The 25,086-nt window shown below is 45.6% G+C and overlaps 2 pseudogenes; both read left to right on the top strand.

Annotated features, from left to right (window-relative positions):
* The first annotated feature begins 4,251 nt into the window (after nucleotides 1-4,251).
* Nucleotides 4,252-5,919, top strand: LOC134368985 (testis-specific Y-encoded protein 3-like; annotated as a pseudogene).
* A 12,745-nt stretch (nucleotides 5,920-18,664) lies between these two features.
* LOC134368984 (histone-lysine N-methyltransferase PRDM7-like) lies at nucleotides 18,665-23,169 on the top strand (annotated as a pseudogene).
* Nucleotides 23,170-25,086: the final 1,917 nt, after the last annotated feature.

Raw genomic sequence — 25,086 nt, 5'->3', positions numbered from 1 at the left:
GAATGGTGGGATACATTGTGCTGGGACTGCAAAATGGTGCAGCCTCTGTGGGAAATGGTATGGAGGTTCCTCAAACAATTGCAGATAGATCTGCTATGTGGCCCAGCTATCCCACTGCTGGGAATATACCCAGAGGGATGGAAATCATCAAGTCGAAGGTACACCTGTTCCCCAATGTTCATCGCAGCACTCTTTACAATAGCCAAGAGATGGAACCAGCCCAAATGTCCATCATCGGATCAGTGGATACAGAAAATGTGGTACAACTAGACAATGGAATACTACTCAGCTATAAAAACGAATGAAATAGTGCCATTTGCAACAACATGGATGGACCTTGAGAGGATTATATTAAGTGAAACGAGTCAGGCACAGAAAGAGAAATACCACATGTTCTCACTGATTGGTGGGAGCTAAAAATAAATAAATAAATAAAGTGGTGGAGGAGGGAAAACGACACAAAAATTGCAATACCTTGAAGTTGACATGACAAGTGAACCGACATGAGGCTGTTGGGAGGGAGGCGGTAGAGGTAGGAGGGAGGGAGGTTTCAGTAATGAGCCACAAGAATCATCCATATTCTATATTTACAAAAGAAAAGAAAAGAAAAGAAAGCACTCAGGCTCTGAAGAGCAGGGGAAAGCCTTAGCCACCTGTCTAAACCAAGGTCATCTCCCGGCAGGGACAAGTGACGGCACCGTTAAACTCTGCCCGGCCCTAAAATGAAGCGTGCAAGTGGAGGGCTATGACGTGCACTGCACAGGGAAGTCTGAGGGAGCCGTCTCTAGACTCATGTGCCAACGTTTCGTCCCGGGTGCCATCCCAGAGAACACGACTACGCTGAGTGTCTTCTCGGAGCACAGATCTACACATAGGGGGAACCCATTCTCACTAGGGATCTTTCCAGGGCCAAATGATAGGGGGTTATCCCAAGTGAGGTTCCATGGGTTTGATTTGCCTCTGCTGTCCTCTCTTCAATGCCAGTTCCAATGGGCCCTAGCCCGTCACAATCCAGGGGTAATGACCTGATCAATTTGTGAGTTTTCTGGCTCACTCCCTCTGTAACAATTCCTTTCCTCGTGTCCTCTTCGATGAGGTGTTTCTTGTTACTCTTTTACAGTGCACCGTGCACGTGAGGATGTCCCCGTACTCGTCCATTCATATCCTCAGTCTCTGCTTCTCTCTCTCTCTCTATCTCTCTCTCTCTCTCAGTGTCTGTGTCAGTGAGACGGTGTCACCTGATCTCCCTAGGTGTATTGTTCGATGAGTCTCGCGTCTTCTATGCCTGCCTGTCAAAATTTTCAGTTCAAGATGTCCATAGCACTCTGTGTCACATGCCCTTACTGCTCTTTCTCTCATCTTGGTCACCATTATTCTGCAGCCCGTCTGAGGGTGACTTGGAGATCTCACCTTGTTTCACTGAGATAAAGGGAAACTCTTTCATACCTCAATGAACCAAGATGTTTCTGGTAGGTGGTTGATTGATTTCACGTGTTTAGGCTTCACTGATTGCTTTTGGTGGTGTAATGTCCAGATAAGACAAACACTTTAGGAAAAAAAAGGAGTGACTCTTACAAAGAAATCAAAGAGGGCGTTCACATTCCACCCAGACCAGGAGGCATACTAAGAAATGTTCGCTCCTGGAAAAGAGACCAGTAATGACAATCCCAAGAGCACGGACACTTCCCGGGACAGCCACTCTCATGCGGTGTCCATGAGTGTGCAGTGCAAAGTCTCCATCGGTCAGGAGGGGAGGATGCCTTCTCTTTTCCTCACTTTCAGATGACCTAATGCTTCGACAAGCTTGCATGACTCTACTTCCCTCAAAATCCCCTTCCTGATATTTACCTAGACAGTTTACATTTCTGCATGTCAGGAGCAAAGGAGAACATCTCAGAGCTCGTTGGCTCCCAGGGGCCTCCTCTACGTTTGTTAGAGAAAATAAAAGCCACTGAAGACATGGGCTCACACAGCAGCTCGTGTGAGGACACTCCCAGGGAAGTTCAGGGAAAACCATGGGAACATGTGAGCGTGGTGAAGAAAAAGTTGGACTCAGAGGCTGATTGACCAGAGAGTGCTTGAGGCTCAAGCATGGTGCCTGGGGACAGGCGGCATCGAGAAAGAAGGATGTGGTGGTACAGGTGTACTAATTGGTGCTAATCTGTCATCATCAAAAGGGTCGAAGGACAGGTAGGATTTCACACAACTTGGCCCCAGGCAGTTTTTACTGTGTAGTTCATGTGCTCTTTGCCCTGGTCCCTTTCACCTTGCCTCTTTTGCAAGAGGTAGCCCAGGAGTCTACTTGTGCAAGTGAAAGTGCAAAACCAGGTTACCAGAATAAAGAAGGAAGGGCAGAAAACACAGTTGTGAAGCAAGGGGGTGCCCGTGTATAATTCCATCGAGACACTAGAAAACAAGACAGTGACATCAGTCACTCAACACAGCCCATGGGGAACCACGATCGGTACCCTCTACCCAACAGGGAGGGGAGTAAAGAGAAAGATCACGAGGAAGAAGGGTGTAGGAGATCTGGACGACACCCTTGACCTACCGACCCACTATACATACCGAAGAGAGGAACCTACATTCCTGCGCATGACTTCCTTTCTTCCAAAGCACAAACGGCCGGTGGCCATCTGCCATTGGTAGAAAGGAGGCCACGGCTTGCTCTCTCAGTCTCTGGGAAGGCACTGCATAAATGTGTGCATGCAGGCGGACGGACATTCTGCTGAATCACCTCCATTGTGCCAGGCACTGAGGAGGAGTGGGTCTGATACTTGCAGAGACAATCGTGCACTATTTCTGAGACCCCTAATTTTCCTAATCCTGAGGGAGGGCTTGCAGTACTGCTCTCTGCCTCTAGACCCGATGAAATCCAGCGCAGCGACATATAGATCAACACATGGGCCTGGCCCTCCGAGAACCTCACTCTGACTGTGGGCTGGAACTGAAACACCCAGGACTGTCCACTGCGCACGCTTTGTGTCCTTAAGTACTTTATGTTGTCTGGGTTCGGTGCTACACAAGACGCAGGCATGGACTTTGGAGTGGAACCCTCATTGGACTGTACAAAGTGCAAACCGGCTGTGTGTGTGTGCACTGCACCGGGCAAGCTTGGAGGGCTTCCTAGAGACAACGGGCCAGGGCTCGCAGGCGGGGCAGTTGTGCCCCAGATGCCTGAGTACGGGAGGCGGGGCCATCCTGCTTGACAGCCACTACCTCTTGATCCATTGGCCGTGGACCCACAGTAGCGGTCTGGGCGTGGCTGGGCGCCTTGGCCCCATGAAGCCGGCAGAGCGTGCCAAAGCCCTGCGCATGCGCCCGATGCCGAGCCCCACCGTGAGGCTCCCGGATGTTCCCAGAGCCGGAATCGGCCTGCGGCTCGGCGTCTCTAGCTGCTGCTGGGGGTGTGCAGCTCAAGGCTTTCGACCTTGCGTACCCGGCGCAGCTGAGCCTGCTGAGGACCAGGGCAGCATGGTGAGTGAGGCGGGCTCCCGGGAGGAAGGGGCTTCCGCCGAACCCTGGATGAACGTAGGTGTGGGAAAGGGCCCTGGGGAGGGAGGGGCCAGTAGGCCTCTTGGGGAGCAGCCGCCAGAGGCCAGTAATGGCGTGGGGTGTGCGACCCTGGCAGAGTTGGGTGGGACGCCCGAGGAGGCCTCCGGGACCGGGATTGAAGCTGTGCAGGAAAACGAGGCCTTGGCAGAGAGGGAGGCGGCGGCGACCGGGCAGGAGGTGGCGCCAGTTTTGTTTGAGGCAGTGGAGGTGGTGGAGGTCGCTGTGGAGGAGGAAATAGGAGAAACCGGAAGAGGCTTGTGAGGAAGGAAAAGTGGAGGACCAGGAGGATAAAGAGCAGGAAGACGTGGTGCTGTGCTTGTGGATGAAATGGTGGTGGCGGAGGTCGTTGAGTGGCAGGAGGAGCAGGAAGAGAAGGGGAAATCCGAAGAGGGACAAGGGGAGAGAGAAGTCGAGGAGCAGGAGGATGTGGTGCTTGTGTTGGTGGATGTTATTCAGGAGGTGGAGGCAGTTGAGCAGCACGAGGAGCAGGAGGAGCAGGAGCAGTGGAAGGGGGAGTGGGCGCAGCACGTGATGGACGGTGAGAGGGTGGTGTAGGAGCCTGACAGGGAAGAGGAGGAGGAGGAATTTGAGGAAAAAGTTCAGGAAGAAGACGTGGGGGAGGAAACTCTGATGCAACTTGTAGAGCCTGAGGAGAAGCTTGAATAGAAGACCCCGACACAGACTCTGTGGAGCCCCATGTTGTCCTTATCCTCTCTGTAGTCACTGGAGGCCCTTCAGTTAGAGTTGGAGCCCGTGAACAACCAAGCCAGGAGGGCCTTTGCTCGTTTGAGGCAGAACCTGGTGCAGAGACGCAGGACTCATCTCGGTCACCGAAGGGCCATCATCCAGGGCATCCCTGGCTTCTGGGCCAAAGCCGTATCCTTTTGAATCTCGCTTTGTACTGACCAGTAGGAGCATGGGCAAGGGTAATAGCAATCGATCCACGGGACAGCTCAACATGAGAATATACAGGCTTTTCTGGCCGGTTGCTCAGTTGTTTAGAGAATGGTACTGATAGCACCAAGGACCAGTGTTCCGTTCCTGTACTGGAAAACATCTACTTGGGGGTTGTGGGGGAAGGTACAGACTGAGGGAAGACGGAGCTGCAGCCACACTCGTGCAAATACAAATACTTATGGCACAGAGACACTAACTGGGGCGGAGAATTAGAAGTCATTCTGGATCAGTGTCGTGAATAGCACAAAGGAGTTCTCATGTAGAAAAGGTGTTTGAAGGACAGGCTTTCCTGACAATAATGCTGTAGGAAAGTGTATGAATTCCCACCCTAGTCAGTAAGAGCTGATAAAGTGCATACTTAGATACAAGCAGATTCACTTTTGCCCCTAGTACATCAGGGACACATAGAGCTCAGCATCCCTCAGAAAGGAGCCCCTCCCTGTGTCAACGTGGACAGTCTCCCATTTAAGGCCACGCAAGGCACCCATTGCCTTGAGTGTGTCTCATGAAAGGCAGGGAGGGCACGGTGCATAAGGTGTGGGAGACACAATGTGTGAGGTGTGGGAGACCCCTGCGCAACACACTCTCCTAGCTGTTTATACATGCTCAGTTGCTTCTAGCGCCTACTTCCGTAGCATGGAAAGGCTCCTTGACCTGAGGAAGATTGTGAACCACCCTGAGATGTTGGCCATGATCAGCGATGAAGATGAAGACTTGCTTAGCTACATGATCGACTTGGAGGTCAGAACTAGTGAGACTGAGGCTGGAAGGTTGAGCGGGGAAGGATAAGAGAAGCAATACTTTCAGGCAAACAGAAAAGGGTAGGTGACCTGAAAAGAAATTTTAGCCTTCTCCACTTTGTCATGACAGGTGGAGGAAATCAGGCATCCCATTCACTGCTGCAAGATCATGTTGTTCTTTCAGAACAACCCGTACTTCCGGAATAAAGTGATTATTAAGGAATATCTCATTAATGTCACCGGTAGGAGGTGGATCCCAGGATGGGTAGTGAAGGTGTTGGTTTTATCATCGTCAGCATGCTCCAACCCCTTCCTGTATACTTTTCTTCCCTGCAGGATATAGGGCATCTCATTCCACTCCAGTTCAGTGGTATCAGGATTATGAACATGAGGCTTATAGCCGCAGGCACCACAACAGCAGTGTTAACTTCTTCAACTGATTTTCTGACCACAACTTTGCAGGATCTAACAGGATCGCTGAGGTAGGGCCTCACTGTGAAAATTCAGAAATGACCAGGGAGGGTTCCCAGCCTTCTAGGGAATGGTGTCTGAACCCTGAGCGGTCCTGTCCAGGTTCCCCTAACAGATCATCTGTAAAGACCTATGGCTCAATCCCCTGCGGTACCACATGAGGATGCAGGTGCCTGGACAGGGAACCGAGAGGGCAGGTGAGCAGCTCGGGAAGTAGGGGCTGAAATACATGTTTTTAGGTACCTGGACACTCATTTCACAAGTGTAGAAATTGAAAGACAGGGAATGACACAAACCAGGTCACCCAGGGCATCAAGATGAAACAGGAACATTGGAGAAACTGCACTGCAAAACAAGTTATAGCTGGGGAAGCTTAAGCCCACTGCACTATAGTCAGTGTCCGGAGTCGTTTGGACAGAAGCAAAGCTCAATCCTTTACTTCTCTGAACTTAATTCCATGACAGCCAACCCCAACCTCAGTCATTTCTCCACCCCCTTAAATTTTGGCTCATCAAATGTTCCTCCTTTCACCCTTTCCACAAAAGGCTATGAATATTTGTACAGTCTCTCATTCCTTTCTCTCATCAATTTTCCATTTTGGTAATCAGTGTCTTTTAATTTTCTTGTTTATCTCCTTAGCTTATTCTACTCATACAGAGAACAGTGGCAGTGGGGCAGATGTTACGGAGAGCAATTTCTAACACATGGTAAGGGGAAATTGAAGAGGTCACAAACGGGGAAAGGCTAGTTTTTCCTGGGCAGAACCTTGAATAATTAAAGCAATTTTTAACATTTTTCAGAGAAAATGAGTTTTTATGTGTGTTTGTGTGTTTTAGAGTATTCCAAGTTTTTGAGTTGAATATCTCAGAGCATCAAACTTTACCTAAAAAAGCAGAACTTCTAAAAAGTGACTTCAGATACAGTGTTCTCATGCTCAGGATTGAAAGAAAAGCAGATCAGGTGATGAAAAATGCAGACAGCAAGACACTTGGATAAAATCGGATTGGTGTGAAGGAGAAATAAACACCATCAAACATATGTGTCTCTGTGTGTGTGCTTGTGTACCGGATTGGGGTGAGATTCTACATAGGTCAAATCCATGTGGGATTTTTAATTCTTTGTCCAGGAACTGTCAGTCTGTGGAGGATCTGGGCTTATAAAGTTGTAGAGAGCAGATACACCAAGGTTTGGGATTCCGTCTGAGTACTTTTTTTTTTCCTTCCCCACAGAGCAGGGGTTGTGGAGAAAGAAGAAAGGAAAGAGAAACAGTTTAGTTTGACACTTCTTGTTTTTTCCCAGGAATGTGAGGGTAGTTCAAGGAAAGGAACTAGTGATTACAGAAGTAAAATAATCAGGGTGAAATTTTCTTGCACAGGGCTCCTCCAAATGTCCTCTCTTGTGCGTATTGTCAGACACGTTAGGAGAATTCAAGGTGGAAATATTAAAGTTCGTTTCTCTTCTGAACCAAATGTCATCCTTAGGTAGATGAATGCACAGTGCTTTGCTAGGACAATCAACCTGTCAGGGCCAGGCTTCCCAGCAACATTTTAAGAAATGGGAATATAAGGTATATGAAGGGACTGTGGGAAAGGACACAAAGGGATGAGGGAAGGCAGTGAAGGTGTGGCTTTGTTTCTGGCAACGGTGACTAAGTGAAAAGATAAACTTTTGGGAAAAAGCGGGTCTCCTTGTAGTTGTATGTGAGTCCCGTTGTTTTTCCAGGTGACTGAGTTTGGGCAAAAAATATAAACAGCAGGGAGGTGGAGTGGTTAAATATACAGCTGCTAGACTTTCACCCATGTGCTGTCTGTCCCTAGATGATCCTAGATGTAGATATTATTCTTAATATTCCTATTTTCAGATGGTCTAAGCTTTTACCCAAGACCCTGTGTATTAGGTGAAGATCCCAAAATGTAAATAGGTAAAGCCATTATGAGTACATTCCTTTCTTGGTATACTCCATTGAGAATGTTGTCTTAGTAAATGATACTGCACACCGAATTAGGAACCCAGAAACCTTTCATTTTCTGTGGTGTTTTCAGCATGTTGTGCATAAGGTTAACATAAAAGGAAAGAACGGGACAGGCTTTCTAAGCAACTTGATCCATCTTGATCCAAACAGCAGGAACCTTTTCCGGTGCCATGTGCTGCTACCTATCTTCCATTGTGCTTGTAAAAGAGAGCAGTTCCAGAATCCCTGCATGAGAGCAGGTCAGCAGATTTCTGTGTGCCCTTTTCTGAGTATTTAGCTGCAAGTTTAGGGGTCTTACTTAGCGTTTAATGAATGGAGAAAAGGTTAGGAAAGGGTTCTCCAAATACTTATCTCCCGCTAGCCCTTGGTTGCCAGTTTTAACTGTAGCTGCTCTTGGAGTGAAATGTGAGGAGAACTTCCATGGAGGGTCTAGCAAAACCGTAGCTGTCTACTGTTGACTAAACTGCTATTGCCTAGTGGCTTGGTCATGTCCACCCAAGAGAATGCAGCTTCCTGAGTTTCGTCCTTGACTCATAGGCGTAATTCAGTCATATTACTGCTTTCACATGGTCCCGCTGTTTTGGGGTTCCCAAAAGAAGTGTGAAATTGTACATTTTCCCTAATGTTTCCTTCCATTGAGTATCAGTGCATGTGGGCCTCATAATCACATGATTAATTTGTGAGCATTCTGACTTGATATCTCTGAACCACATTTCTTTTTCCTGATGTCAGTGTCTTGGTATTCTCTGTTTAAAATTCAAATTGAGTGTCTACATTTCCCCAGGTTTCTTTCTCATTCTGTGTGTGAGTGTGTGTCTCTTCCTCTGACTCTGCCTATACTTTTATCATCTGATATCATTTATCCTTGCTGATGTAAACTGAACACTCACATCTCTACAGTGGTTTCAATATTTTCATCTCTTTTCTTTGCTATCTGCCACTGTTACCATTTGTTCATTCATTCATATCGTTTGTGTCTGAGTTTGTCTCCAAGTGAATTTGGCTGTTTTCTCCATTTCTGCATCAAATCCGTCTATCTCCTTTAACGGAGATTATCTGTGAGTTATTTTTGTGAGTCACGGAAATGCTTTACTTATAGGCATAACTAACCTTGTTACATATTTAGAAACAGGGATAGCTTGTGCACTCACTGAAGTTAACGAGGAGCATAAATCCCACTTGGATCACATAAGAGAGGCTTTCAGAAAAGTCAGTAACAACTACGCCTCCTAGTTCTGCCCCCTTTACCCCTCGCCCCCAGAAGAGAATGAACGCTTTGAAGGGAATGTGTCAGGTCGTTTTCAAGGGCGGGGGGGAATCTTGGGTTTACTTGTCAGGTTTACTTGTAAGTGTTCTGTAAACACAGTGCAGTGGTGAATGGAGTTGATGGTCACAGCCCCTCCAGTTTTTAACTGGATTATTCCTTTAATAAACTTAATCTATGCACAATTTCTTCATGATTTGTTTGTTCTAAGCTATTTATGTATGGGTTTGTCATTGCATGAGAAGGTGTCAAAAAATCTCTATTCTCGTTGACCTCCTGCAGAGAAGTGAGAGGGGGACATAAACTAAACAGGGCATTCAGAAAGGGCAGGTAACAGTGTGAGCCTATTCTGCCTACAGGGTCTGGGTGTTGAAGAAATGTGAGGGCTTCAGGAAGAGATAATTTGGTCTAAAGGCTTCTAAGCCAAAGAACATTCTATCTGAACTTTCATGTCTTCTCAAGAATTTTGGGAGTTTGGGCAATTATTCTTCGAAATGTTTTTTTTTTTTTTTCTGCCCTTTTCTCTTTAGCCTCTCTTCTGGGACTGTCATTCTGGGCTTCGACTGTCCCTCAAAACTCACTGGGGCTTGACCTCCATTGTAACAGTGCTAAGAGGGTGGGAAGTACTATTATAATATTTGCAAGATAGGGCCTTTGAGGAGGGATTGGATTGTGAGTACTATGCCCTTGTCCGTGAAGTAATGAGTTATCATGGGTGTGGTTCTGACAACTTTAGAAGGAAAGCAAGTGAGCAGGTTAGCTCTCTTGCTCACCCATTCTCTCCCTGTGACAGCCTGCATTGCTGTGGAGTCACCACCAAGAAGAAGGCCCTCACCGGATGTGTTTCCTGGACCTTGGACTTCCCAGCCTCCAGAACTGTAAGAAACATGTTTTGTTTCTTTATAAATCACTCATTTTCAGGTTTTCTGTTATCGGCAACAGAAGTGGATTAATACAATTGGCTTGCTTTATGGGGATCACACAGTCTCCTAGGCTGTGTTTAATTTTTTCTTTTTTCTCTCTTTCTGCTCGTCATACAGGATCATTTCAAGTGACCTAATTAAGTTTTCTGATTTTTTCTTCTGCATGCTCAAACCTTCATTTGAAACCTCTAGTGAAGGTGTCAATTCACATGTTATGGTTTTCGAGCTGTTGATTTCTATCTCCTTATTGAGAATCTCTATTTGGTTAGACATTGTTCCCTTGGTTTCTTTTATTTCTTTGTGCATCATTCCCTTTACCTCTTGGACATATGTATGACAGTTGTTTTGGGTGATTTAAAGACTGTCTAATAAGTTCATTGGCTGGGAGTCCCCACCCACCATTTTTAAAATTATCATCATCATCATCATCATCATTACTATTTTCCCGTGAATGGGAAGTGCTTTCATGTTTCTTTGCATGCTTTGAAAAGTTTTCCCGTTTGTTAGGTTTTTGTTTTGTTTTGTTTTTGAAAACTGGAATTTATGATTATTGTAATGTAGTAATTTTGGAGAACACGTTATTCTCCCTTACCATGGTTTATTTCTGATCATTATAGTCGATTTTTTTAACTTACTTTTCAAAACTGTTTTGAGTAGACCATATTTGTCGTGTGCAATCACTGATGTCTCTGTTCCATTAAGCAGTAATTTGGGAGACATTTCTTTATGTGCCCAGAACAAAATGTAAGACAGGACAAATAAAAAAATGCTGTCTTGTTCTTTTCAGATTGGCTCAGAATTTTGGTACACCGTCAAAACTATACGAGCAGTTTACATCTGCTCAAGTCTTCTCTTGTGGATTACCTGAAGCCTAAAGATGAGCCTGAGAGAAAAGCTTGCTGTATTAGTCTGTTTTTGTTGCTTATAAAAAAATACCTGAACTGGGTGATTTATAAAGAAAATGAAATTTATTGCGAAAGTTTCTGAGGCTGGGAAGTCCAAAGTCCATCTGGTGGTGGCAACAGTGACCCAGGGGTCTCACGCTGCAAGATGGTGGAAGCTGAGAGAGAGAGAGAGCAGAGAGACAGAATCTCCTCTTCGTTTAAAGTCCTCAGAACAACGTCCCTCACCACCATTTTTAAACCATTCACTACTGCATGGTGCTATAATCCAATCACCCCTTCAGGGATCCACCCAGAGCGGCCAGTCCCTGAGGTTTGGGGCGGATTGTCCACAAGGCGGGAAAGACCAGGTCCCGCCTTACCACCCGAGCCTAGGACTGAGGGGAGCCTGTGACTGACAGGCTTGGCTCCTCCCTACTCTCCGCCCCTTTATGCCCTTCTGATCGCTCATTGGCGGGAGCGTTTGGGTCACAGCTCTGATAGGTGGTTTGGTGGTACCGGTGGCTGCGTGGCCGTTTCAACCAGAGAGGATCCCAGCGGGCGCCAGTCAGGGTGGGCAGCGGGGCAGGAGAAAGCCAGGGAGACTGACAGGAACTCGGGAAGTCTTTGCCGTGCAGTAAGAAACCCTTGTAAACCTTCAGCCGGAGACCTTCAAATTTCAGCCTGGGAAACCCCAGATCCCCTGATCCCCAAGAGACCTCGAATCCGCTACCCTGGACCGACCTCAAACCCCCTCGGCCTGAGACCCCGAAGCACCTCAGCTTCAGACACCTCAAATCTACCGTTCTCCCACAGGAACGCCAAATCCTCTAATGCTTAGAGCCCAAACACCCTAAGCCTGAGGAATCACAATTCCCCTCAGCCTGGGAAACGCTAAATACCGCAGCCACAGAGAGACTGAATTTCCCCGAGCTCAGAGATCCTACTCAGCCTGGAAACGTCCTTCTGCTTCAAAGACCCCCAAATAACGTCAGTGTCAGAGAGCCTAATGCCCCCTAATGAGAGACCCCAAATCTCCTTAGCCTGAGAGACCCCGAGTTTCCTCAGCCTCAAAAATGCAAAATCCTCTCATCCTCAGGGACCCCAAATTCCCTTTACCTGATGAATCCCAAAGCCTCTCGACCTGAGTATCCCAAATCTCTTCAGCACGAAAGACCCAAAATCTTGTCCTGAAAAACCCCAAATACTATCAGCCTGAGATACCCCAAATCCCCTCGACCTGAGAAACCCCAGAACCTCAGCCTGAGAGACCCCAAATCTCATTGGCCTTGGAGACCCCCAATCTCCTCAGCCTGTGGGATTGCTGCTCCTTAGAGATCCAGACTGCTTTACTCCCACAGTTTTCCAGAATCTCCAGTTGAAGATCCCAGAAGCTTCCTATGAGAAATGTTCATTTCCTCTCAGTGGAGCTGGTGAGTCTGACCCGAGTCCCATCAGTCAGGGGGCCTCAAAGTCTCCATGGGCCTCCCCCAGCCCTCACATCTCAGGACTCCCCTCGAAGACACCTAAGCCTTGACCCTCAGGCACCTTTGCCACCCTTCCTCAGACGCGTCAAGATGCAGGGGAACTGAAACAAAACAGCTTATGTTAGGTGGTCTGTCATGGCCAGCAGAGACCCTCCCCCTATCCCATCAATAGCCCTCAGACCTCCCCAACATCCTCCAGTTCTTGCAAAGTCTCCACATCTTCCTGGTCTGGACAACATGGCCAAGTGGAGAAGACAGAGCCTGGCTGTGCATAATGGTCTGGGCTGTGGCCTCCTCTCAGCACCATCTCTTTCCACAGGAACGTTGGCCTTGTAGCTGGGAGACTCAAGGGTTCTTCCCAACCTTGGACTTGGAGCAGGGAGTTGCCAGCCTGTCCCAGCACCGAGAGCCCCAACAGGTCCCGGGAGGAGACCCCTGAGGGAGATGCAGGGAGTACAGGGCAGAAGCCCAAGGTGAGAGTTGGGGGAAGTCAAGCTGGGCTCCAAGCAGGATCTGTAAGAAGGATGGAGAGGGGAACCGAGTGACAGGAGCTGGTGTCTGGAGGGCCACAGACCCATGGCCTGCAACTCTGTGTGACCCTGGCTGTGAATGTGCGTGGAGTGGGGACAATTTGTCCCGTCTGGGACATGGGAGAGAAAAGGACACTGGAATCAAACTCTCTGTGTTGGGGAGAGCTAGGAAAATGCTGTGTCCTCTCAGACAGGACACAATCTGGGGAGGGTGGGAACAAATGTCTTTATCCTTGTTTCACAGAGACCACCCCAAGGGCCCAGGCTGTGTTCTGCTTGTTATGATTACAAGGTAGAAGAAAAGGCCCCACTCGGTGTTGTGATGTATACAGTAAATCACTGATGAACTATGATATTTTCTCTAGGCTAAAGATGCTTTCAAAGGCATTTCGATATACTTCTCCAAGGAAGAATGGGCAGAGATGGGAGAATCGAAGAAAATTTGCTATAGGAATGTGAAAAGGAACTATAATGAACTGATTAATATACGTTACTGCAAGTGCTGGCTGCAGACCAGCCTGGGAAATAGAAAACAGGTCTTCTGTCCCTGTATTATTTTGGCTCTCTCTTAGGTGGCTGCATCTGCCCACAGTTCCCTTCTGTATGGAGACAAATCTGGAGGGGAAATTTTGTTCTTTTTATTTGTCAGTGCATGGCTGAGTGTCGGCACTAGTCATGCAGAGATCACATCTTGACCTTGTTCAAGACTCTCCCAGCCCTTGCTGAGCCACACTGGCTTTGTGGTGCTTTCCATTGCCACCACCCTTTGTTCCTCCTCCCACCTCTTCCCTTTTAGGACAAAGATTTGGCTTCTTTCTAGAGCCCCTCGAACAGCTTTCATGTGTCAATGAAGGCAGGCCAAACTCCATGTGGATGACACTGAGGATTCCAATGAAGAATGGATACCTAGGCAGAAAGGTGAGGGGCCAGGAGGAATTAGAAGTGACCTCCTGAAACCAGCCTGGGTTGATGTCTTGGCTTTATCTTAGGAGTTAACAAAGGAGACCATGTTCTCTCAAAAACAAATGTTCAACAAACAAGCAAGATGCAAAACAGTATATACAGTAAGAGGCTGTTCATATAAAGGTTTTAAACGTGTAAAATAATTACATATTTTATTTACAGATACAGTAATAAGTGCTAAAAGTATAAAAACCTGAATGTGAGTAAGAAATACCAAACTCAGAAGTTATCATCACAAGAGAAGGAGGAAGGGCTGGCAGGTGGCTTCACTATGTCATAGTTAACTTTTTTGTTTGTTTTATTTTTACTTTTGAATTTTGAAATAAAAGGTAGAAATAAAAACATCTCAAGCAGCTGTGGCAGAATGTTGAAATGGGACTGCATGGTGGTGGATTTATGTTTTCCAGCATTATTCTCTGTACTTTTCTATATGTTTAAAGTTTACCATTCTTTAAAGTCATAAAAAAAGACTGGTTTTGCTAAACATTGTTAATTAATTAGTGGGCAATTTAACTAAACCTTAATTGAACTGTAAATCCACCAAAGAGCTTTCTAACCCTAATCTCATAATAGTGCAGTCATTGGATCAAGTGTCTTAGAAAAAGAAATGACTAACCCCACGGTTTGTCACACATCATTATCTGGATTCAGTTAAATCCCCACCTTAGTCAATTTATTGTTTCTTATTGTGGTAAGAAATCACATAACATAAACTCACCCTCCTAACAGTTTTTGAGTGTTTGATATTATTAGCTATATACACACTGATGTGCAAGAAACTGCTAGAACATTTTCATCTTGCATGACTATAAAACTATACCCATTGAACAACAACACCCCATTTCCTCCTGCCCCAGCTCTTGGCAACAATTCTACTTTGTTTCTATGAATTTGATTACTTTAGATACCTCAAATAATGAACCATGCCATATTTGGCTTATTGTGACTGGCTTATTTAACTTAGTAAAATGTCTTCAGGATTTATCCATGTGGCAGCATATGGCAGGGTTTCTTTATTTTTTATGGCTAAATAATATTCCATTGTATTTCTATACCACATTTTCCTTATCCATTCATTTTTTAATAGATATTTAGGTTACTTCCACCTCTTGGGGGGAATCTCTCTCTTCCTCTTCTTATAAAAAGCACTAATCCCATCATGAAGACCCCACCCTCATGAACTCATCTAGCCCTAGTTACTTCCCAAAAGCTCCAGCTCCAAATATTATCACACCAGGGAGTAGGGTTTCAAAATATGAATTTTGGAGGAAAAAAACCCAGTCATAGCACCCACTCTTTTAACTGAGTTTTTTTCTTGCTGAGTTGTAGGAATTCTTTATATATTCTAGATATTAACCCCTCATCAGATATATGGTTTGTAAATATTTTCTTCCAGTCTGTAGGTTGCCTTTTCACTCCTTGATTGTTTCCTTTGGTGCTCAGAAGTTTTTAAGTTTTACATAGTTCTCTTTGTCTATTTTTGCTTTTGTCACTTATGCTTTGGTGTCATTTCCAAGAAATCGTGGCCAAATTCAATTTCTTGAAGCTTTCCCCCATGTCTCCTTCTTGAAGTTTTATACTTTTGGGTGTTACATGAAGGCCTTTAATCTGTTTTGATGTAATTTTTGTATGTAGTGTAACATTGGGTCAATCTTCATTCTTTTGCATATGGCGATCGAGTTTTCCAAATACCATCTCTTGAAGAGACTGTCCTTTCCTCCATTGTGTGGTTTTGTTCAGTGTTTTCTCATGAAAGTCAAGCCAATATATTTTTTTTTAAAAATAAATGTAATAGAAACCTTGTCAACACAAGATGAAGCAGAGATGAGGTTTTGTTTTGTTTTGTTTGTTTTTTGGTGGGTGACCAGTTACTTCAGTTGGTTAGAGTGTGGTGTTAACACCAAGATCCAGAGCTCTATTTTTAAAAAACATTTTAAGAAAATTAGCAGTGCCTCCAATAGAAGCAAAGGTCTTCATGGTACTTCAGAAACCATTTTCAAATCACCCTTGGATAATACTTGGAATTGTCACTCTCTATCTAGTTCAGAATTCTCTGTCCCTAATGAGAATCTTCTGAGCTTGGAAATATTTACTAATCAAAACACTGATTTCTCATCACCTTTTAGTCAAACCTCCTTGAGTGGTCTTCAGAGTGGAACAGAGTAAACAACAGAAGGTGAGTACCTGAAAAATCCTGTTGACACGACAATCTTCCTCATGTAAGATCCAAACACAGGTAAGAGAAGGAGAATGTGCACAGTATCGTAGGACTGCTGCCTCCCTTTTCTGATCTCTTTAGCACAATGTCGGACATCATCCTTTTAAGAGTTAATAAGAAGAGCAATGATAATCACTACTGCTTGTTTTATTTTTGCAATATTTCAGACTTTATTTTAAGCATTGTACGTGAATAAACTTACTCAAACCTTACAACAACCCTGTGAAGTTGGTACTATAAGCATAACCATTTTGTGGATGAGAAAACTGAAGTACAGAAATGTTAGATTATGCCTGACATCACAGTCAGAAGTGGTTCAGTCTAATCCAATACTCCTTCCTTCCCTAAAGTACTTAAGAGCTGATTAAAACTTTCTTCTTTTGTAAAGTTCATGCTGCCTTACTCATACACCTTTACATTATTCATCTGACTGATTATTTCAACCTGATTCTTCTCTGCTGTGCTAAGTGAGAGATACACTAAGACAGTCTGAGGGGAGCTTGGCAATATACAGTCAATTTACATTATTCCTGGTCCCAGATGAAGACAGAGATAGTTCCTACTCTCTCATAAGGGACCCATTCGGATGTGAGAAGACTGCTCCTAGCCCTGAGAAGTTTGAAGTTTGATTGAGAAACAACAGATAGGAGAATGACTTAGCACTTCATGTATATTACACTATTCAGTAGAAATGTATCCTGGTACTGATTTTAAATGCTCATCCCTGTAGGAAGAAGTTAACTGCTCCTTCCTCTGGGCCCAAACTAGGCAAATCTCATGCTGTTTGTAATCATTTGTATAGCCTGCCACGTCTGTATTACGAGCTCTTTGAGAGCCTGGTCCATACCTGATTATTCTCAGGAGTCCCAGGCCCAGCTCAGAGCCCCTGATGACCCCCTCAGTGTTTTCTGAATAATTCCAAATTTTTCAAATTAAAATAGAGGTAACAGGGTCAGAGAATGCTGAAGATAATATCTTTGAATTAGATTTTGACTGTAGAGATGGCTGAGGAGGAAAATTGATGTCAGGACTATAAGAGAAATTATTAATCTCAAAACACTTTGGTGAACGTTATTACATTTCATGTTCACTGTACCATTAAGAATTAGCATGTATGCCAATTTACTGATCGGGAAACTGAATAGAATTAGCTGATAGTACACCCTTACTTAGGCAGAATTGGTACAGGAACTAGTTAATTCAATTTCAAAGTTAAATATTCCTTCCAGGATATGGCAGTTTGCAACTCTTAGCATCACTTTCTTAGTTGTCTAGATAACCTTTATGCCAACTGTTTCTTCTCTTCCCAACCTCACTGTTCATTCTCCAGATGTGTTTTGTACCCTCTGTGCTTTTCTACATTTCTCCTTCTGTCAAATGTCTACTAGTTCATAGACGATTCCCTCTTTTTCCCTATAAGCCCCTACCTCCTTCTTTCACAGACCTTGTTGAGTCTCCAGGTAGTCTTCCAGATTATTCTCCCTCCCTCGCTCTCATGTATATATAGAAAGTTGAAGGAAAAGAGCCTTAAGACTGTCCTGCCCACACAGGCCTTTCCCTTTCTCTCTGGTATTCAGTCACTCCAAGTTTTTCCAGGGATTGTTGAACCATTAACTAAAGTCATGCATGTGAAAACAGGTTGCAAGCCCTAAGGAACTAAAGAAATATATGTTGTCTTTTAATATGTGATTCTCACATTAAAGGGAATGGCCAGGTCACTGTTAAATAATGAATCTAGTTTGAAGAAATTGTCAGGAACAACAGATTTACTGAACACAAGGGACTCAGAGAAGGCCCAGAAACGAGTCTCCCCTCCTGCAGAAGCAAGTACCTCCGGACAGCGTTCTAGAGAAAAATTGGGTAAGAGAAAATAATTTGGGGACTTTAGTGCCTCTAGGTCCTTTAGAAAGGTTGATGAGTATGTTCTAGATATGTGGTGTAGACATTCGATAGGCCTGTGCTTAAGCTGGACTAAGCTGAGACCAGAAGTTAAATGCTATATTGAATAACATGTAAGAACAAACACTAACTCTGAAGTCACACACTTGTTATAATCCACGTAGAATCATTTGGACCTTGGGAAGACATTATAAATTCTCTGAGCTCATTAATGCTAATCTGTAAAATGAAGATAAAGACAAATGGCTCATATATTGTTTAAAAGCACTAAAATAAATATACATTCAAGGTGTCCAATAAATCCATCTGTGATAATAGAGACCACATTTTCTTACTGTATATCCCTGCCCTTGTTCAATGCCTAATATGTAATGCACCTTCAACAAATATTTTATGGATAAATAAATGCATGAATTAACTGTTTTGTGAGTAGAAAGTTTGGGAAGTTAAACCTGATCCTGGGAATCCAGAAACTAAAATTGAATTATGCATCTGTAGTCAGTGTGGGTGTAGAGTCTTAGTCTCTCTGAAATAATAGTTAAGAGGTAGTGAAGGGGTGGGGAGCCAGAGTATGTAGAAGGATAGACAATAATTTGATGGTAGGAGATTTCACATTTTCTGACGATACAGGGACAAACACTCCAGACTCCTAACTTCACTCACTTACTCTTCTCCAATGTAGAACTCAAGAGAAAGGAGATTGAAATGAAGATGTATAGCCTGCGAGAAAGGGTCATGCATACAAAGAGGTCTGTGAGCCTCAGGATGATGACTACCTCTGTAAGTGACCCTTTTGGCCCACTCATGGAGAAGGCTATGTCCCGGTACAATAATTTTATCTCATCATTTGACCCCAAATCATTCCTTTACTCTGGTGGCTTGGAGTACAGGATTGAGGCTGAATTATGTAAATGCTGGGCTCTTTCTGAAGCTCTTTATATCCAGGAACATGCACTATACTTTTCCTAATCCCTGCTGCTCTTGCCTTCAGATTGTGAGCAATGCCAGGACTTCTTCATCGACAGCTGACTGGCTCATAGACCCCCTACATTTGTAAAGGACAGTGCAGTGGACAAGGGGCATCCCAACTACTCAGCCCTCACTTTGCCCCCTGGGCTGAGAATTGGGCCATCGGGCATCCCTGAAGCCGGGCTTGGAGTATGGAATGAGGCATCCGATCTGCTGTTGGGTAAGCACTTTGGCCCCTATGAGGGCCAGATCACAGAAGATGAAGAGGCTGCCAACAGTGGCTACTCCTGGATGGTGAGAAGGGCCTACCTTACCCCATCTTCTGGCTTCCTATATCCCTTCTGTGCCTTTGGTGGGACATCACCTTCTACATGCTAGAACATGGATAGTGGCAACATGGTTAGCTCTGTGTACTTAGTGGTCTTTGCATGAACCTGGAACTAATATTTAAAGGTCAGAGGGTGAGCGGGAGAAAAGTGGCACAGAGACAAAAAAGTGCATTCTCCCTATGGGGCCTCAGCTCTGACTGGACAAATCAACTCAGATGTGTAGATGATGCTGAGGAGTACACAGCATGTGTCACCATTGGCGGCTGAATCCATGCAGGCTCAAATGCATGGATGACAGTAGAATAAAATAATTCTGATTATTACCTGCACATCAAACCCAAAAATGACTAACTTATTTTTCTGAAACTCAGATCACCAAGGGGAGAAACCGCTATGAGTATGTGGATGGAAAGGACAAATCTCGGGCCAACTGGATGAGGTAAGGCCAATAGGTTTCGGGTTCCAGCAGGGACACTCATTTCTCTCAAGCTCGGCTTCTTTCCTCCTCAGCATGCCTCCCTCGATGGTTTTTACACTCTCTGCTCCCCTTACAATGTTTTTCATATTATGAAAATCTAGGAAAAAAGAGATAAAATATAAATATTACCATTTTTTTTAATACAAAAACTAAATCTCTATGATAGAGAAAATTGGGGCACCAGGATAAACGCTGAGGAGCCTAGATTCATTGGGGATGCTGGATTCACACTTTAATTTATCTAATCAGCATTTATTAAGCACTTACTATATTCTTGTTTAGAAAATGGAGTACATCACATGAACAGATCACACAACCCATGCCCTCATGGAGGACTATTGCGGGCAGATGTGAAACATTTGGTTATAGGAGAAGTACACAAGGCCAAGACAACCTAAAACAAGGGACCTTTAATCTGTGAGGGCAGGAAATCTTGCCAGCTTCAATGAAATTAAAACCCGAAGCCTGAGAAGTGAGCTGCAGGGTGGTCACGGGCCTCTGTGCTGCATGGACCAGCCCCTTTCCATGAGGGGCTCTTATTTTATTAGAAGATAAGAATATGGACATGCTGTTATTATTCTGTATTATCATGCTAGGACAAAGGGACCTCTAAGTTTCTATGGGAACCCAGGGAGGCAGGTGAATGGCACCTAGGTAAACTATGGGAGATTAGAGAAAGGTCTCTTAAAAGAAGATAGACTTGGGGTGAGTATAGAATGATGTGAGCTAATCCAGAAGCGGAGTACGTGATTGATCAAACACCAAATTCTGTGCTATCAGCAGAAATCAATTCAGAGTTTAGAGAAGTGAGAAGTCAGTGTTTTATGGCCAATCAAGATGGAAGTAAGTCTGGAATTGGGCTTTGAAGAATGGTTAAGTAGGCAAGGGGGGAAAAGCATTCCAGGCAGGATGAGCACCATAAGCAGGACTTGGAGAAAGAGGCTTAGGTATGAACAGCAGGTTCCTGGAGGAGGGTAACGGCATGGGCAGTCACAGCATGGGGGCCTTGACCATCTGGTGACAAGCCCAACACGGCCCTGGCAGGTAGTGGAGACTCACTGCCTGTTATTTTCTGTCCCTTTGTCTGCCTCAACCCCAGGTATGTGAACTGTGCCCGGGATGATGAGGAGCAGAACCTGGTGGCCTTTCAATACCACGGGCAGATCTTCTATCGAACTTGCCAGGTCATCAGGCCGGGCTGTGAACTGCTGGTCTGGTACGGAGATGAATACGGCCAGGAGCTGGGTATCAAGTGGGACAGCAAGTGGAAGAAAGAGCTCACAGCAGGGAGAGGTGGGCACCACTATTATTCTTTAAATAGAACAGAAGAGAAAGAATTCTCCTTGGGAATTTTCATGGTACAACTCTTAAGTAGAGTAAAATGCAGTCTAAAGATGGAAAAATTTCAAATCAGGTGCTTCTGAAATTAAGGATTCATTTCATTTGCCTTTGACTCTTAGGGACAATTTATATTTTGAAATTTTTGTTCTGATTTTATTTTTTAACTTCTTTGTATGAAAAATATATAACAACATATAGTCCTGACGGGCTTAGAGACAAAGAACAAGTCTCAAGCACCTACCAGCTCTTTCATCAAGGCAGTTTCTTCTGGCTCTTTTAATTGTTTCTTAATTTCTTCCATATTTCTAAATAACATGCATATGTTGTTTTTCATTCATTCATTATTTCAATTAGTTGTCATGTGAATTCCTACTCTGTGCCAGACAATGTTCCAGGAACAGGAAATACACACAGAACAGGATGATCAGAATATGTGCTCTTGAGCAGCTGACACGTGAATTAAGGAAACACGCAGACACGCACAGGCATGTGCATATCAGACAGTGATTCGTGATTTCAAGAAAACTAATCCAGAAAAGAGCCTAGAGATCATCATGAGGGGAGGGAGGATGTGACAGGGGATGGTCAGGGAAGGTTCCTCTCAGGACATAACATTTGAGAGGTGCAGAGTTGTGGGCAAAGGACTCCAGGCAGAGGGAGCAGCTCATGCAACAGCCCTGAGGCAGGAGAGAGTGAGGGTGTTTGAGGAATGGCTGAGACCACCCAGGTGAAGGAAGCAGAGAAGGGAGCAGAGGTCAGAGAGATACACAGAAGCCTGGACATGTAGTGCCCATGATTCTTGCCAAGAAACTGGGGATTTTCCTAAGATGGAAACAATTGTGGAGTTTTGGTTAATTTTCAGAAAATAAACTGCAGTGGGTAATCCCATCAGAGGCCACTTTAGACTCCAGGTAAGAGAGGATGGTGGGTTGGATAAAGGTGGGAGTCAGGAGGTAAGAAGTCTGATTAGGGATATAATTAAAACAGAACTTTCTATTAAATTTGCAATGGCTTAAGACTGAATGAAATAACTCAAGTAGGAATATTTGGCGTGTCACCCAAGGAAGGACATATTTTCATTTTATGATTTGTGGACACAGAGAGAAGCAATTCACAATCTAGTTTAGGCAGCAGGAACCAGAGTCCTTTACTCAAGGGGGCCTGGACCTCTCTGAATCCCACTTCCTGATGGAGAACCAGGTACACAAGTGTCCTCAATTAAATGTCTTTGACTGGGGAAACTCAAATTCAGTGCTCTTTAACCACTACTCTACACTGCCTTCTACATTTGTGCATCTCCAGATGAAGTGGAAAGTGGCAGGCAGCTGGCGGGTAGAAGCGGTAAGAGGAAGCAAGAGAAGAGAGATGGGGGAGGTGGTAGGGTCTTTTAAACAACCAGCTCTCGTGGGAACTAATAGAGTGAGAACTCACTCACTACTGCCACCTTCCAGGGAGAACATTAATTCATTCATGAGGGATCTTCCCCCCATGACTCAAACAGCTCCCAACACTGCCATATTGGGGATCAGAATTTCACATGAGTTTTGAGGGTTCAACACATCCAAAATCTATCACCATGTACGTAATCCAAAGTCAGTTATTATTTCTCAGTAGAATAAAATAGCTGCAGATGCTCTATCAAGAAAAGTACCTAGAGATTAGGGGGAGAAGAGGATATGATATGACCCAGAAGATACTTGTAGTGTGTGTGGCAAAGTCACTGCAGTTCCTTCTGTATAAAGACTGAAGCTGCCTCTGATGCTACTGAAGGTCCCTGGTTTGGCTGATACATAGACAAGGCCCTTGACCTAGGCTTTCTGGATTTCTGAGGAAGATGTAGAGAACAAAAATGGAATGAAAAAAGACTGTAAAGGAACACTCGGTGGGAGACAGCAGGCGTTACCACATGAGGAATGATTAGGGGAGCAGGCCTTACCATACAACAAAGCAGATGTCCCAGACAGTGTTGTCTACACCTCCCCTAACCAAAAACTTCCTCTTTCAGCAGAACAAAAGCCAGAGATCCACCCATGTTCTTCAAGCCCTCTGGCCTTCTCCAGGCAGAAATTCCTCAGGCAACATGTGGAACACAATCACTCCTCTCAGACCTTCCCAGGGACATCTGCAAGAGAACTTCTCCAGCCAGGGAATCTCCATCGAGTTGGTCAGAATCAGGAGCAGCAACGTTCTGATCCACACAGCTGGAATGACAAGGCTGAAGGTCAAGAGGTCAAAGAAGGGAGGACGGCCACCCACTGTCACCACAGAGTGTCTCTGAGGGCCTGGGATGTGCAGTGCAGGGCCACCACTGAGGACTCCCCTCTCGTTTGGGCTCTTTTGGGGGGGGGCTGCTTCTTCCCAGGCCCCTCAGCTGGGCTGGCTCCCTGGCAGGTCAGAGTTCAGCTCTGAGGCAGGTGCTGTGAGCAGAGATGGGGAGGGGAGGGGCAGCCGCATTCCCGCATGGCACTGTTCCTTCTGTGTGACCCTGCCCCTGACTTCCTGCCAGCCCTGCCAGGTCTCCAGGACACAGGGGTCTGAGCAGTTCCCACCACAAGGCACCTGCTCCTTATGCCCCAAAGCTCTCCTGGAACCAGTCAGGGTACTCGTGGCATTCCCTCTTAGCAAGGGTCACCTGGAGATGTGCCTGCAGCTGGGGCTCTTGTGCTAGAATTCCACCTCCTGTATGTGAGACTCTGTGGTCAGCTGAATGCTGTCCCCAAAGATGCCCACGTCCCCATCCCAGAACCTGTGAGTCGGCCCCTCACATGGCAAAGGGACCTGGCAGATGTGATTTGGTTAAGGATCCTGAGATGCAGAGATTGATCCAGATTGTGTGAGTGGGTTCAGTGTCATCACAAGGCCCTTATTATTAGATACAGTGAGACACAGAAGAGGGAAAGAGAGAGAGACCGAGCCAGGCACTATTTCAGCCAAAAACCTTTATTCCAGTAACATGGAAGGGAGACTGAGCCAGGTTAGTTTCCACCAACAAAGGAAAGCAGGAGGATTATAAGGCTTTGCGGGTTCTGGCAGAGTAAGGGGCAGTTTTGAAATCAGTGGTATGCAAGTGAAACCACCCTTGTGGTCTGATAACATCTGGTTGGTTAAGGCACAGGCTCCCAATGAGCCACTGTCTTGGTTCAAAGCAATCCAGCCTGAAGCCTGCGGACACAATGCACAAGACTTTCCCTTGATGATGAAGGTAATGTTTACCCCTTGCCAGGAGGGGAACAGTGGAAAAGCCACTTAACATAGCTGTGCTGAGCTAAGCCAGCCCCGAGACACAATACTTATAAGAGGAGGCAGAAGGAGATTAGACACAGACACGGAGGAGAAACCACTTGAAGACAGAGGCGGAGACTGAAGTGATGCGGCCACAAGCCCAGGGACGCCTGGAGCCACCAGGAGCTGGAAGAGTCAGGAAGGATCCTCCCCTGGAGCCTCTGGAGGGAGCACAGCCCTGCCACACCTGGACGTCAGCTGGTGAGACCTGTTTTAGACTTGAGCTCCAGAACTGTGGAAGGATACATGAGTTGTTTAAGCCACTAGTTTGTGGTGTTTGGGACGGCAGCCACTGGAACCAGCATAGACCCTAATTAGCGATTCTGGAGCATCAACCTGTGTGTTCATCCCTGCATCTGAGGAATAGACTGTATTCATTCGCGTGCTAGACACGTGCAGGAGGGAACTGGGCAGGTGAGAAGTCCTGTTCTAGTGAGGTCTGCCCCCCAGGGAGGAAAGTCAGGCCGTGAGCAGGTGGAATGCACATGGTGTGGGAGCTGCGACAGAACAGATGGAGTTGAGCCAGTGAAGGGTGCAGTGCTGAATGGGGACATCAGGTGCAGCTGATCAAAAAGTGACCGCCGAGCTGGGACAGGTGAGGACGAGGCCACCCATCCCTTCTGGGAGAGGGAACTGCCCATGCAAAGGCCCTGAGCGACCACCTGCTCCTTGGGAGGGTCCAAGGGCTGGGGACAGAGTGTGTGTGGGGTAGGGATGATGGCAGAGGTCAGGGAGAGGGGGCACAGCGACTGGGGGCTTTGTCAGCTTAGGCTTGGAGGGAGGGGGACATGTTGGGGGTGTGGGTTTTCCTCTAGTTTGGTCTTGAG

This window comes from Cynocephalus volans, chromosome Y (genome assembly GCF_027409185.1).
Source record: "Cynocephalus volans isolate mCynVol1 chromosome Y, mCynVol1.pri, whole genome shotgun sequence".
In the NCBI taxonomy this organism is placed as follows: domain Eukaryota; kingdom Metazoa; phylum Chordata; class Mammalia; order Dermoptera; family Cynocephalidae; genus Cynocephalus; species Cynocephalus volans.
The sequence above is the reverse complement of the archived record's forward strand: the minus strand, read 5'-3'. Positions and strand labels throughout refer to the sequence as shown.